The 11,686-nt window shown below is 50.6% G+C and overlaps 1 long non-coding RNA gene across 1 annotated transcript in view; it reads right to left on the reverse strand.

The window, feature by feature from the left end:
* Positions 1-11,142, reverse strand: part of LOC126266372 (uncharacterized) — a 41,939-nt gene extending 30,797 nt beyond the window's left edge. The window contains exon 1 of the long non-coding RNA XR_007548777.1: positions 11,000-11,142. This is a non-coding gene — a long non-coding RNA (uncharacterized LOC126266372). The remainder of the gene's footprint in view (positions 1-10,999) is intronic.
* Positions 11,143-11,686: the final 544 nt, after the last annotated feature.

Raw genomic sequence — 11,686 nt, forward strand, 5'->3', positions numbered from 1 at the left:
ATTTAGTAAATTATTTTCTCTAACTAAATACACTAAATATTCCCTGCTAATCTCGGAAATTTTGGTGTTGACTTTTCTTCTAGATTACAGATTCTCTCTAATTTTATAAAAATAAATAATATGTAAAATAAATAATATGTATATTTATATTATGAGAAAAAATTATTAACGAATCTATTTTTTTTTTTTTTTTTTTTTTTTTCATCTTAAAATTATAATTAAAAAAAATATACAAATATAAAATTAATAATGGGGAGTGACATATATCAATCGAAAAACGTTTGTTCCCACTGAATTTTTAGAGAGACATAATTTATGACAGAGATAGTAAAAGTCTCCCACTACGCGGCATATTTGCAGTCTTCTACGGTCTCTATCATGCCTGGTGTCTCATTCAAAATACAGTCAACATCTCTCAAGTGCTATAAAAAGATACCATATTCTAGCCAGCAGCACTTTCCGACCGGACCCCACGCCGACAACACCTCCGTGCTGCTCCTGTTTAGAAAGTGATTTCAGCGGACATATTGATCCAAATCATTATATTTTCGTTTCACCCTATTGTTTTCACCCTTATCTACCCCTCTGTACAATTTTATTTTTAATTTTGCACGTTTTTCCCGTTTTTTCTGGATTATATTTAATTTCAAACTCAGGGTATTACCCGGTGACCTTCCAGTCACAAAGGGTATTTACCGGTGTAAACAACTTGTTACATCAAGTATTTTTTCATTTTACACATATTTAATCATTTTTTTGCTTGTTTATTTCTGTAAACATTCATAACTAGGGTATTCACCCGACCTCTGATTTCCGTAATCAGGGTATTCACCGGCGTAAACAACTTGTTTACGCCGAGTTTCTTTGCTTTTTCGGAACATTACCGTTACTCTCTGCATGGTTACTGCCTTTTAGGCTAATTTGGCATTATTTACTTTTATTAGTGGATGACTAATCATCGATTAGTCATCCAATTTATTATTTCGTCTGTTCGTAAACAACTTGTTTACGGGCAGTCTTTCAGCAACTCCAACCAATCTCCTGGTTCTTGGGCAACATGCCCAAGAAAAAGGAAATTATAGGTGCCCAAAGGGACACTATTGCGGCCCTTGAGGCCAAAATAGTGGCCCAAAATGCACAAATCCAGGCGCTATTCGCCGAACTTCGTTCGGTGAAGGATTCCATCGCCGGCCAACCATCTGCTGGTACCCTGGCGGCTGCCCACCCCCCAGCTGCCGCCCCCATGCCCGCCACCGCCCCCATGGGCACCCAACCGCCCCCCAATCCCAAAAACAGGACTCCAGCTGTGGCACCCAAGCCCGCTGCCATCCCCATGCCCGCCACCGCCCCCAAGGGCAACCAACCGCCCCCGAACCCGAAAAACATCACTCCGGCTGTAGTTGCCAAGCCCGCTGCCACCCCCAAGCTCGCCACCGCCCCCAAGGGCAACCAACCACCCCCCAATCCCAAAATCAACATTCCAGCTGATTCTGTTAAGCCCGTCGCTCCATCCACGAGCAACCAACCCCTCACATCCCCCAAACCCGGCGCACCTGCCAACCCATCGAAACCAGCCGTTCCTCCAAAGAACGACAAACCGGTGGCTAAGAAGGCGAAAGTCCTCAAGCCACTGTCATGGTCCGACTCTGATTCCGAGATGTCGGTGGATGTTCCCGTTACTCCTGCGGCCTCCCGTGCCCCTCCCGCCCCCGTTCCCGCGCGTAAGCGCAAAAATCATGCATCCTCCGCCTCTTCGACGGAATCCTCTGATTCCGAGAGCAACAACTCTCGGAACGGGGCTCCCGTTGAGAAGACGGTCCCTATCCACGTGCGCGACCACTCTGTGTGGCCCGCACTCCAAAAGAAGCTCGCCGGTGGTGACATCCGCTACCGGCAAGCTAAGAACACCTCCCTGGGCGTTCGGATCATCCCCGAACGAGTGCAGGACCACCGAGCCATTACCAAACTTCTCGAAAAAAGAAGCATCCCTTACAACACCCACCAATTGCCCGAAGATAAGCAACTCGTTGCTATCATTCGCGGCGTTAATCAGGCCGTGTCTGAGGACCAGGTTCGATCCGAACTGGTCAATATGGGCCTCCCTGTCGTCAAGGTGCATCGAATGCGCCGTGGCGAAAGCATCTGGCCACTAATGTCGGTGCACCTGCACCGTACCGAGGTGGCCAAATTGATCTTCGACGTCCACGTCGTTGCGGGCCTCTCCGTAACGGTGGAAGCGAAGAGAAAGTCCACCGTCGTTCCACAGTGTGGCCGATGCTTAAAGTTCGGCCATACAAACAACTACTGTTTCGCCGACTTCGTGTGCAGCTTCTGCGCACACGGACACATTTCTGCGGAATGCCGCAAGAAATCTGTGGACGGCGCCAAGCCACGATGTGCTAACTGTGGCGGCGAACACCGTGCCACATACCGCGGGTGCCCGAAGGCACCCAAACCCAAGAACTCCCCGGCCCCCAAAAAGGCCACCCCAACCCCCCGAGCAGCCAAACCGGTGACACCTGGAGTTTCGTACGCCCAGGCGGCCACCGCCACTCCGCATCCTGCTCCTCAGGTCGTGCCGGCTCCACCGGCCGCCCCCGCTCCCCCGACCACTCCACTCACCCCCAACAATGTGTCCCTTGATTCGATCCAGCACTTCGTGCTGGTCGTTCAGCCACTACTGGCGCAACTGGCAACGGCACTTCAGCCGTTTGCCGCCCCCCCCCACCGCCCAAGTGACTCGTAATGTCCAAGTCACTAAAGATTCTCTCTTGGAACGCTAGAAGCGTTAAAAAACACTCTCTTGAACTGATCGGGTTCATACAGTATCACGATGTAGATGTTGCGTGCATCCAGGAAACCTTCCTGAGACCCAACACCAACTTCTACATCCCCAACTTCCAAGTCCTCCGGAACGACCGTGTCGTTCAGGCGGGCGGTGGAGTCGCCATTCTAATCCGAGATTCTATTCGGCACAATAGAATCGATACTTCTACTTTTCTGGGCGAGTCGATAGGTATCGATCTTGGCTCAGAATACGGTCGTGTCCGAATTATTTCGGCATACGTTCCCCCAAGTAAGAGTGTTTCCGAACTTAACTTGCCCTCCCTGTTTCAGTCCGATTTTCCGACGATAGTGGCAGGTGATCTCAACTCCAAACACACAGCGTGGAACTGTTCCTCCACCAACACCAACGGGCGATCGCTTCTCAGATCTGCCCTTGCTCACGGTTTCGTCATCGAAACAACCGAAACTCCCAACCATTTTCCGGACAGTGAGGATCTAACACCAGACATCCTAACTGTCTTTCTTTGCAAAAACATCCCCTTCACGGTTGACATCGTCAACCATGCTGCCCTCTCCTCTGACCACAATCCGGTCATGATGGAAACCCGGTCCGATTTTGACCAATCCGACCCCCTCCGGAAGAAAACAAACTGGCTTCACTACCAGTTTCTTCTGGAGAAGTCAGACGTTCGATGCAACGTTCTGAACACCCCCGCTGACATTGATGCAGAAGTTTCCAAACTTGCCGGCGACATCATTGCAGCAATCGACCGCGCGACCACACTCGTACCCGCCCGCCGTGCCCGGTCCAGACTTCCACTGGACGCTGTGATCCTTGTCAAAAGGAAAAATCGTTTTCGTAAACGATGGCAGCGTTCCAGGGACCCAGAACTTAAAGCGGAATATAACGCCTTAAACCGCCAACTTCAAGCTCGGCTGCGTGAAATCAGAAGCGCTTCGTTTCACGATTTCGTAGCCGAGGCCGAAACTAACCCTAGACGAGTGTGGAAAGTCGTGAAGTCCATTCGTGGTGCCCGCACGAGATACCCTCCCATTTCACATAACGGAACCCAACTCACCCTTGACGCCGACAAAGCTGAAGCATTCGCTGAGTCTCTGGAAGCCCAGTGCTCCCCCAATCCCAGTGACCCCCAATTCGTGGGGAAACACCGCGACATCTCCGAGGCCATCGATGCCATGGTCCATCCCGTACCCAATCCGAACATCCGTCACACTTCCCCGAACGAAATCTCCGATTTCGTTCGTCTCCTAAAAAACCGCAAGAGTCCAGGACCTGATTCGATACCGAATCATGCCCTGAAACTCCTCCCACACCTCCACATCACGATGTTGACTAACATAGTCAACGCCATCCTCCGCCTCCAACACTTCCCGGCGGCTTGGAAACAAGCCACCGTGATCTCCATCCCCAAGGCTGGCAAACCTGCCACCCTTACTTCCAGCTACCGACCCATCAGTCTCCTCTCCACCCTGAGCAAAGTCGCCGAGAGCGTCATACGCTCTCGGATCGACGATCATGTGGCTGCACGCAACCTGATCCCGAACGATCAGTTCGGATTCAGGCTTGCACACGGCACCGGTCACCAGCTTCTGCGGGTGACCGAGACCATCGCCGGCTTTCGCAACCAAGGTAAACATGTATCCATGCTCCTCCTTGACGTCCAACAAGCCTTCGACCGTGTCTGGCACGATGGCCTGATCCATAAACTTACTGACATGGAATTTCCTCCATATCTGGTAGGTACGATCCGTTCTTTCCTGTCCGGTCGTTCGTTTCGAACGCGGATCGGTAAGGAACTCTCCACCCCCAAACCCATCACGGCTGGCGTCCCGCAGGGTTCCCGTCTCTCTCCCGTCTTATTCAATCTATATTGTTGTGACATGCCCACCCGCCCTAGCGTCGTAAAGGCACTATACGCTGACGACGTTGCCCTCATCAGTTCCAACAAAACGATTCGTTCGTCTGCGGTGCAGATAAGGAACTTTCTCCCTGAACTTCTCTCCTGGTACACTCAGTGGAGATTGAACATTAACCCCGCGAAATCTGAGGCCGTTTTCTTTTCGAATCGTCTCAGAAAACCCCCCAAACTCCATATCTATGACCATCAAATAGAATGGAGTCCGTCGGCTAAATATCTGGGAGTAATCCTGGATAGAAAGCTGTCGTTCCTCCCCCAAAAGAAGCTGTCCAGGGAAAAAGCCTTGGCAGCGTTTGTATCTCTCAAACCTTTCTTTCATGCGAAGAAAGTCTCCCAAAGCACCAAACTTCGCGTCTTCAACGCGGTGGTGCACAGCATATTTACATATGCTTTGCCGATCTGGGGCACGATTAAGCCGTGCCATGTTCGTTCCTTGCAAGGAACTTACATGCGCTTGGTGAGATCTGCCCTGGGCATTCCTTACTATATTCGAAACGCACAAGTCCGCCTCGAATATAATATTCCAACCTTTACGGAAATCAGACATAGATACGCCGTAAATCTCCGGAATTCGCTTCCCGAACACCCCAACCCGGAGATCTCCAGTCTGCGCGACATACTCCCCCGAGGAACCGATAGGTACAAAAGGCCATGCCTTTTGGCTATCGATCCCGATTTCTAAGCGTCCATTGCGACATCTTCCCCAAATTAGCGGTCAGTCCGCTAACAGTACCGAAGTATACCCCCCTTTGTTCACCGCGACTTCGGTTCGCTCATTCCGCATGGTTATGATCTTCGGATCGGTGCCCGGAGAGTGGTTTTTAGTCCGTGTGAATCGGACACTTGCCTCCGCCGACCCAGTTTCAGGAGGCGTCTAGCAAGATTTTCCATTCTCTCGTCCCAAAACAAAAAAAAAAAAAAAAAAAAAAAGCCAGCAGCACTTTCCGACCGGACCCCACGCCGACAACACCTCCGTGCTGCTCCTGTTTAGAAAGTGATTTCAGCGGACATATTGATCCAAATCATTATATTTTCGTTTCACCCTATTGTTTTCACCCTTATCTACCCCTCTGTACAATTTTATTTTTAATTTTGCACGTTTTTCCCGTTTTTTCTGGATTATTTTTAATTTCAAACTCAGGGTATTACCCGGTGACCTTCCAGTCACAAAGGGTATTTACCGGTGTAAACAACTTGTTTACATCAAGTATTTTTTCATTTTACACATATTTAATCATTCTTGCTTGTTTATTTCTGTAAACATTCATAACTAGGGTATTCACCCGACCTCTGATTTCCGTAATCAGGGTATTCACCGGCGTAAACAACTTGTTTACGCCGAGTTTCTTTGCTTTTTCGGAACATTACCGTTACTCTCTGCATGGTTACTGCCTTTTAGGCTAATTTGGCATTGTTTACTTTTATTAGTGGATGACTAATCATCGATTAGTCATCCAATTTATTATTTCGTCTGTTCGTAAACAACTTGTTTACGGGCAGTCTTTCAGCAACTCCAACCAATCTCCTGGTTCTTGGGCAACATGCCCAAGAAAAAGGAAATTATAGGTGCCCAAAGGGACACTATTGCGGCCCTTGAGGCCAAAATAGTGGCCCAAAATGCACAAATCCAGGCGCTATTCGCCGAACTTCGTTCGGTGAAGGATTCCATCGCCGGCCAACCATCTGCTGGTACCCTGGCGGCTGCCCACCCCCCAGCTGCCGCCCCCATGCCCGCCACCGCCCCCATGGGCACCCAACCGCCCCCCAATCCCAAAAACAGCACTCCAGCTGTGGCACCCAAGCCCGCTGCCATCCCCATGCCCGCCACCGCCCCCAAGGGCAACCAACCGCCCCCGAACCCGAAAAACATCACTCCGGCTGTAGTTGCCAAGCCCGCTGCCACCCCCAAGCTCGCCACCGCCCCCAAGGGCAACCAACCACCCCCCAACCCCAAAATCAACATTCCAGCTGTTTCTGTTAAGCCCGTCGCTCCATCCACGAGCAACCAACCCCTCACATCCCCCAAACCCGGCGCACCTGCCAACCCATCGAAACCAGCCGTTCCTCCAAGGAACGACAAACCGGTGGCTAAGAAGGCGAAAGTCCTCAAGCCACTGTCATGGTCCGACTCTGATTCCGAGATGTCGGTGGATGTTCCCGTTACTCCTGCGGCCTCCCGTGCCCCTCCCGCCCCCGTTCCCGCGCGTAAGCGCAAAAATCATGCATCCTCCGCCTCTTCGACGGAATCCTCTGATTCCGAGAGCAACAACTCTCGGAACGGGGCTCCCGTTGAGAAGACGGTCCCTATCCACGTGCGCGACCACTCTGTGTGGCCCGCACTCCAAAAGAAGCTCGCCGGTGGTGACATCCGCTACCGGCAAGCTAAGAACACCTCCCTGGGCGTTCGGATCATCCCCGAACGAGTGCAGGACCACCGAGCCATTACCAAACTTCTCGAAAAAAGAAGCATCCCTTACAACACCCACCAATTGCCCGAAGATAAGCAACTCGTTGCTATCATTCGCGGCGTTAATCAGGCCGTGTCTGAGGACCAGGTTCGATCCGAACTGGTCAATATGGGCCTCCCTGTCGTCAAGGTGCATCGAATGCGCCGTGGCGAAAACATCTGGCCACTAATGTCGGTGCACCTGCACCGTACCGAGGTGGCCAAATTGATCTTCGACGTCCACGTCGTTGCGGGCCTCTCCGTAACGGTGGAAGCGAAGAGAAAGTCCACCGTCGTTCCACAGTGTGGCCGATGCTTAAAGTTCGGCCATACAAACAACTACTGTTTCGCCGACTTCGTGTGCAGCTTCTGCGCACACGGACACATTTCTGCGGAATGCCGCAAGAAATCTGTGGACGGCGCCAAGCCACGATGTGCTAACTGTGGCGGCGAACACCGTGCCACATACCGCGGGTGCCCGAAGGCACCCAAACCCAAGAACTCCCCGGCCCCCAAAAAGGCCACCCCAACCCCCCGAGCAGCCAAACCGGTGACACCTGGAGTTTCGTACGCCCAGGCGGCCACCGCCACTCCGCATCCTGCTCCTCAGGTCGTGCCGGCTCCACCGGCCGCCCCCGCTCCCCCGACCACTCCACTCACCCCCAACAATATGTCCCTTGATTCGATCCAGCACTTCGTGCTGGTCGTTCAGCCACTACTGGCGCAACTGGCAACGGCACTTCAGCCGTTTGCCGCCCCCCCCCCCACCGCCCAAGTGACTCGTAATGTCCAAGTCACTAAAGATTCTCTCTTGGAACGCTAGAAGTGTTAAAAAACACTCTCTTGAACTGATCGGGTTCATACAGTATCACGATGTAGATGTTGCGTGCATCCAGGAAACCTTCCTGAGACCCAACACCAACTTCTACATCCCCAACTTCCAAGTCCTCCGGAACGACCGTGTCGTTCAGGCGGGCGGTGGAGTCGCCATTCTAATCCGAGATTCTATTCGGCACAATAGAATCGATACTTCTACTTTTCTGGGCGAGTCGATAGGTATCGATCTTGGCTCAGAATACGGTCGTGTCCGAATTATTTCGGCATACGTTCCCCCAAGTAAGAGTGTTTCCGAACTTAACTTGCCCTCCCTGTTTCAGTCCGATTCTCCGACGATAGTGGCAGGTGATCTCAACTCCAAACACACAGCGTGGAACTGTTCCTCCACCAACACCAACGGGCGATCGCTTCTCAGATCTGCCCTTGCTCACGGTTTCGTCATCGAAACAACCGAAACTCCCAACCATTTTCCGGACAGTGAGGATCTAACACCAGACATCCTAACTGTCTTTCTATGCAAAAACATCCCCTTCACGGTTGACATCGTCAACCATGCTGCCCTCTCCTCTGACCACAATCCGGTCATGATGGAAACCCGGTCCGATTTTGACCAATCCGACCCCCTCCGGAAGAAAACAAACTGGCTTCACTACCAGTTTCTTCTGGAGAAGTCAGACGTTCGATGCAACGTTCTGAACACCCCCGCTGACATTGATGCAGAAGTTTCCAAACTTGCCGGCGACATCATTGCAGCAATCGACCGCGCGACCACACTCGTACCCGCCCGCCGTGCCCTGTCCAGACTTCCACTGGACGCTGTGATCCTTGTCAAAAGGAAAAATCGTTTTCGTAAACGATGGCAGCGTTCCAGGGACCCAGAACTTAAAGCGGAATATAACGCCTTAAACCGCCAACTTCAAGCTCGGCTGCGTGAAATCAGAAGCGCTTCGTTTCACGATTTCGTAGCCGAGGCCGAAACTAACCCTAGACGAGTGTGGAAAGTCGTGAAGTCCATTCGTGGTGCCCGCACGAGATACCCTCCCATTTCACATAACGGAACCCAACTCACCCTTGACGCCGACAAAGCTGAAGCATTCGCTGAGTCTCTGGAAGCCCAGTGCTCCCCCAATCCCAGTGACCCCCAATTCGTGGGGAAACACCGCGACATCTCCGAGGCCATCGATGCCATGGTCCATCCCGTACCCAATCCGAACATCCGTCACACTTCCCCGAACGAAATCTCCGATTTCGTTCGTCTCCTAAAAAACCGCAAGAGTCCAGGACCTGATTCGATACCGAATCATGCCCTGAAACTCCTCCCACCCCTCCACATCACGATGTTGACTAACATAGTCAACGCCATCCTCCGCCTCCAACACTTCCCGGCGGCTTGGAAACAAGCCACCGTGATCTCCATCCCCAAGGCTGGCAAACCTGCCAACCTTACTTCCAGCTACCGACCCATCAGTCTCCTCTCCACCCTGAGCAAAGTCGCCGAGAGCGTCATACGCTCTCGGATCGACGATCATGTGGCTGCACGCAACCTGATCCCGAACGATCAGTTCGGATTCAGGCTTGCACACGGCACCGGTCACCAGCTTCTGCGGGTGACCGAGACCATCGCCGGCTTTCGCAACCAAGGTAAACATGTATCCATGCTCCTCCTTGACGTCCAACAAGCCTTCGACCGTGTCTGGCACGATGGCCTGATCCATAAACTTACTGACATGGAATTTCCTCCATATCTGGTAGGTACGATCCGTTCTTTCCTGTCCGGTCGTTCGTTTCGAACGCGGATCGGTAAGGAACTCTCCACCCCCAAACCCATCACGGCTGGCGTCCCGCAGGGTTCCCGTCTCTCTCCCGTCTTATTCAATCTATATTGTTGTGACATGCCCACCCGCCCTAGCGTCGTAAAGGCACTATACGCTGACGACGTTGCCCTCATCAGTTCCAACAAAACGATTCGTTCGTCTGCGGTGCAGATAAGGAACTTTCTCCCTGAACTTCTCTCCTGGTACACTCAGTGGAGATTGAACATTAACCCCGCGAAATCTGAGGCCGTTTTCTTTTCGAATCGTCTCAGAAAACCCCCCAAACTCCATATCTATGACCATCAAATAGAATGGAGTCCGTCGGCTAAATATCTGGGAGTAATCCTGGATAGAAAGCTGTCGTTCCTCCCCCAAAAGAAGCTGTCCAGGGAAAAAGCCTTGGCAGCGTTTGTATCTCTCAAACCTTTCTTTCATGCGAAGAAAGTCTCCCAAAGCACCAAACTTCGCGTCTTCAACGCGGTGGTGCACAGCATATTTACATATGCTTTGCCGATCTGGGGCACGATTAAGCCGTGCCATGTTCGTTCCTTGCAAGGAACTTACATGCGCTTGGTGAGATCTGCCCTGGGCATTCCTTACTATATTCGAAACGCACAAGTCCGCCTCGAATATAATATTCCAACCTTTACGGAAATCAGACATAGATACGCCGTAAATCTCCGGAATTCGCTTCCCGAACACCCCAACCCGGAGATCTCCAGTCTGCGCGACATACTCCCCCGAGGAACCGATAGGTACAAAAGGCCATGCCTTTTGGCTATCGATCCCGACTTCTAAGCGTCCATTGCGACATCTTCCCCAAATTAGCGGTCAGTCCGCTAACAGTACCGAAGTATACCCCCCTTTGTTCACCGCGACTTCGGTTCGCTCATTCCGCATGGTTATGATCTTCGGATCGGTGCCCGGAGAGTGGTTTTTAGTCCGTGTGAATCGGACACTTGCCTCCGCCGACCCAGTTTCAGGAGGCGTCTAGCAAGATTTTCCATTCTCTCGTCCCAAAACAAAAAAAAAAAAAAAAAAAAAAAGCCAGCAGCTCAGAGGCGATTCAACCATAACCAGGTTAGTTAACCGCATGTCTCACAAGCTCAGAATACCACAATCTAACCCTGCCAAGCAGGAACCTTATCAATGTTATTAAATAGATCTGTTCATACCTTATAGAATTTCCGTATCCGGCCAGGTTCGTACCTGTTCGTGGTTATTACAACAGTTCCGTTCTTAATCGGGGTTTGGACCTATAACCTATGAAGATTAAGAATGGACTTGAATTATCTCAGAGGATCTGGACTATGTGCGACTGTTCTATTCGATGTTGTTCGAACAACTAAATTAAATTGTTCATTTGATTAACGATCTAAACAATCTCAACAGTTGAATGTGGCAACGTACAAACATGTTTCCAAAGTAACGTAGAAACAAACTTGTATCGACAACAAAAGCAATTCATAGCTCACTACAAAGACTTGTAGAGTTTTAGTTAATTTAATTTTCTGAAGTTGACAACGCAAAAGAATACAGGGGGGGGCAAGCGAATAGGGACGGAGGGGCAACAGCCGATGATAGACGTTCAGAATCGTCGAAAAGGCACGACCTTTATGTTTGGGGTTGTAGGGATTTTTAATGTTTAATTTTAAAAATTGGTAATGGAAATTCCCCAAAAATTTCTGAGATGTATAGGGAATATTTAGTGATTTTAGTAATTTACTAGATTTTAGAATGGCGAAAATTCAGTAGTTTTTAGGTTAGAGAAGAGAGCGTGGTCGATGAATGTTAGTATTTTGAGAAAGTATATTTCTGGTAAGAATCTTTTTATATACCACTATATGTAATTTAATTGTCTT

Source organism: Aethina tumida, chromosome 8, assembly GCF_024364675.1.
Source record: "Aethina tumida isolate Nest 87 chromosome 8, icAetTumi1.1, whole genome shotgun sequence".
Taxonomy (NCBI): domain Eukaryota; kingdom Metazoa; phylum Arthropoda; class Insecta; order Coleoptera; family Nitidulidae; genus Aethina; species Aethina tumida.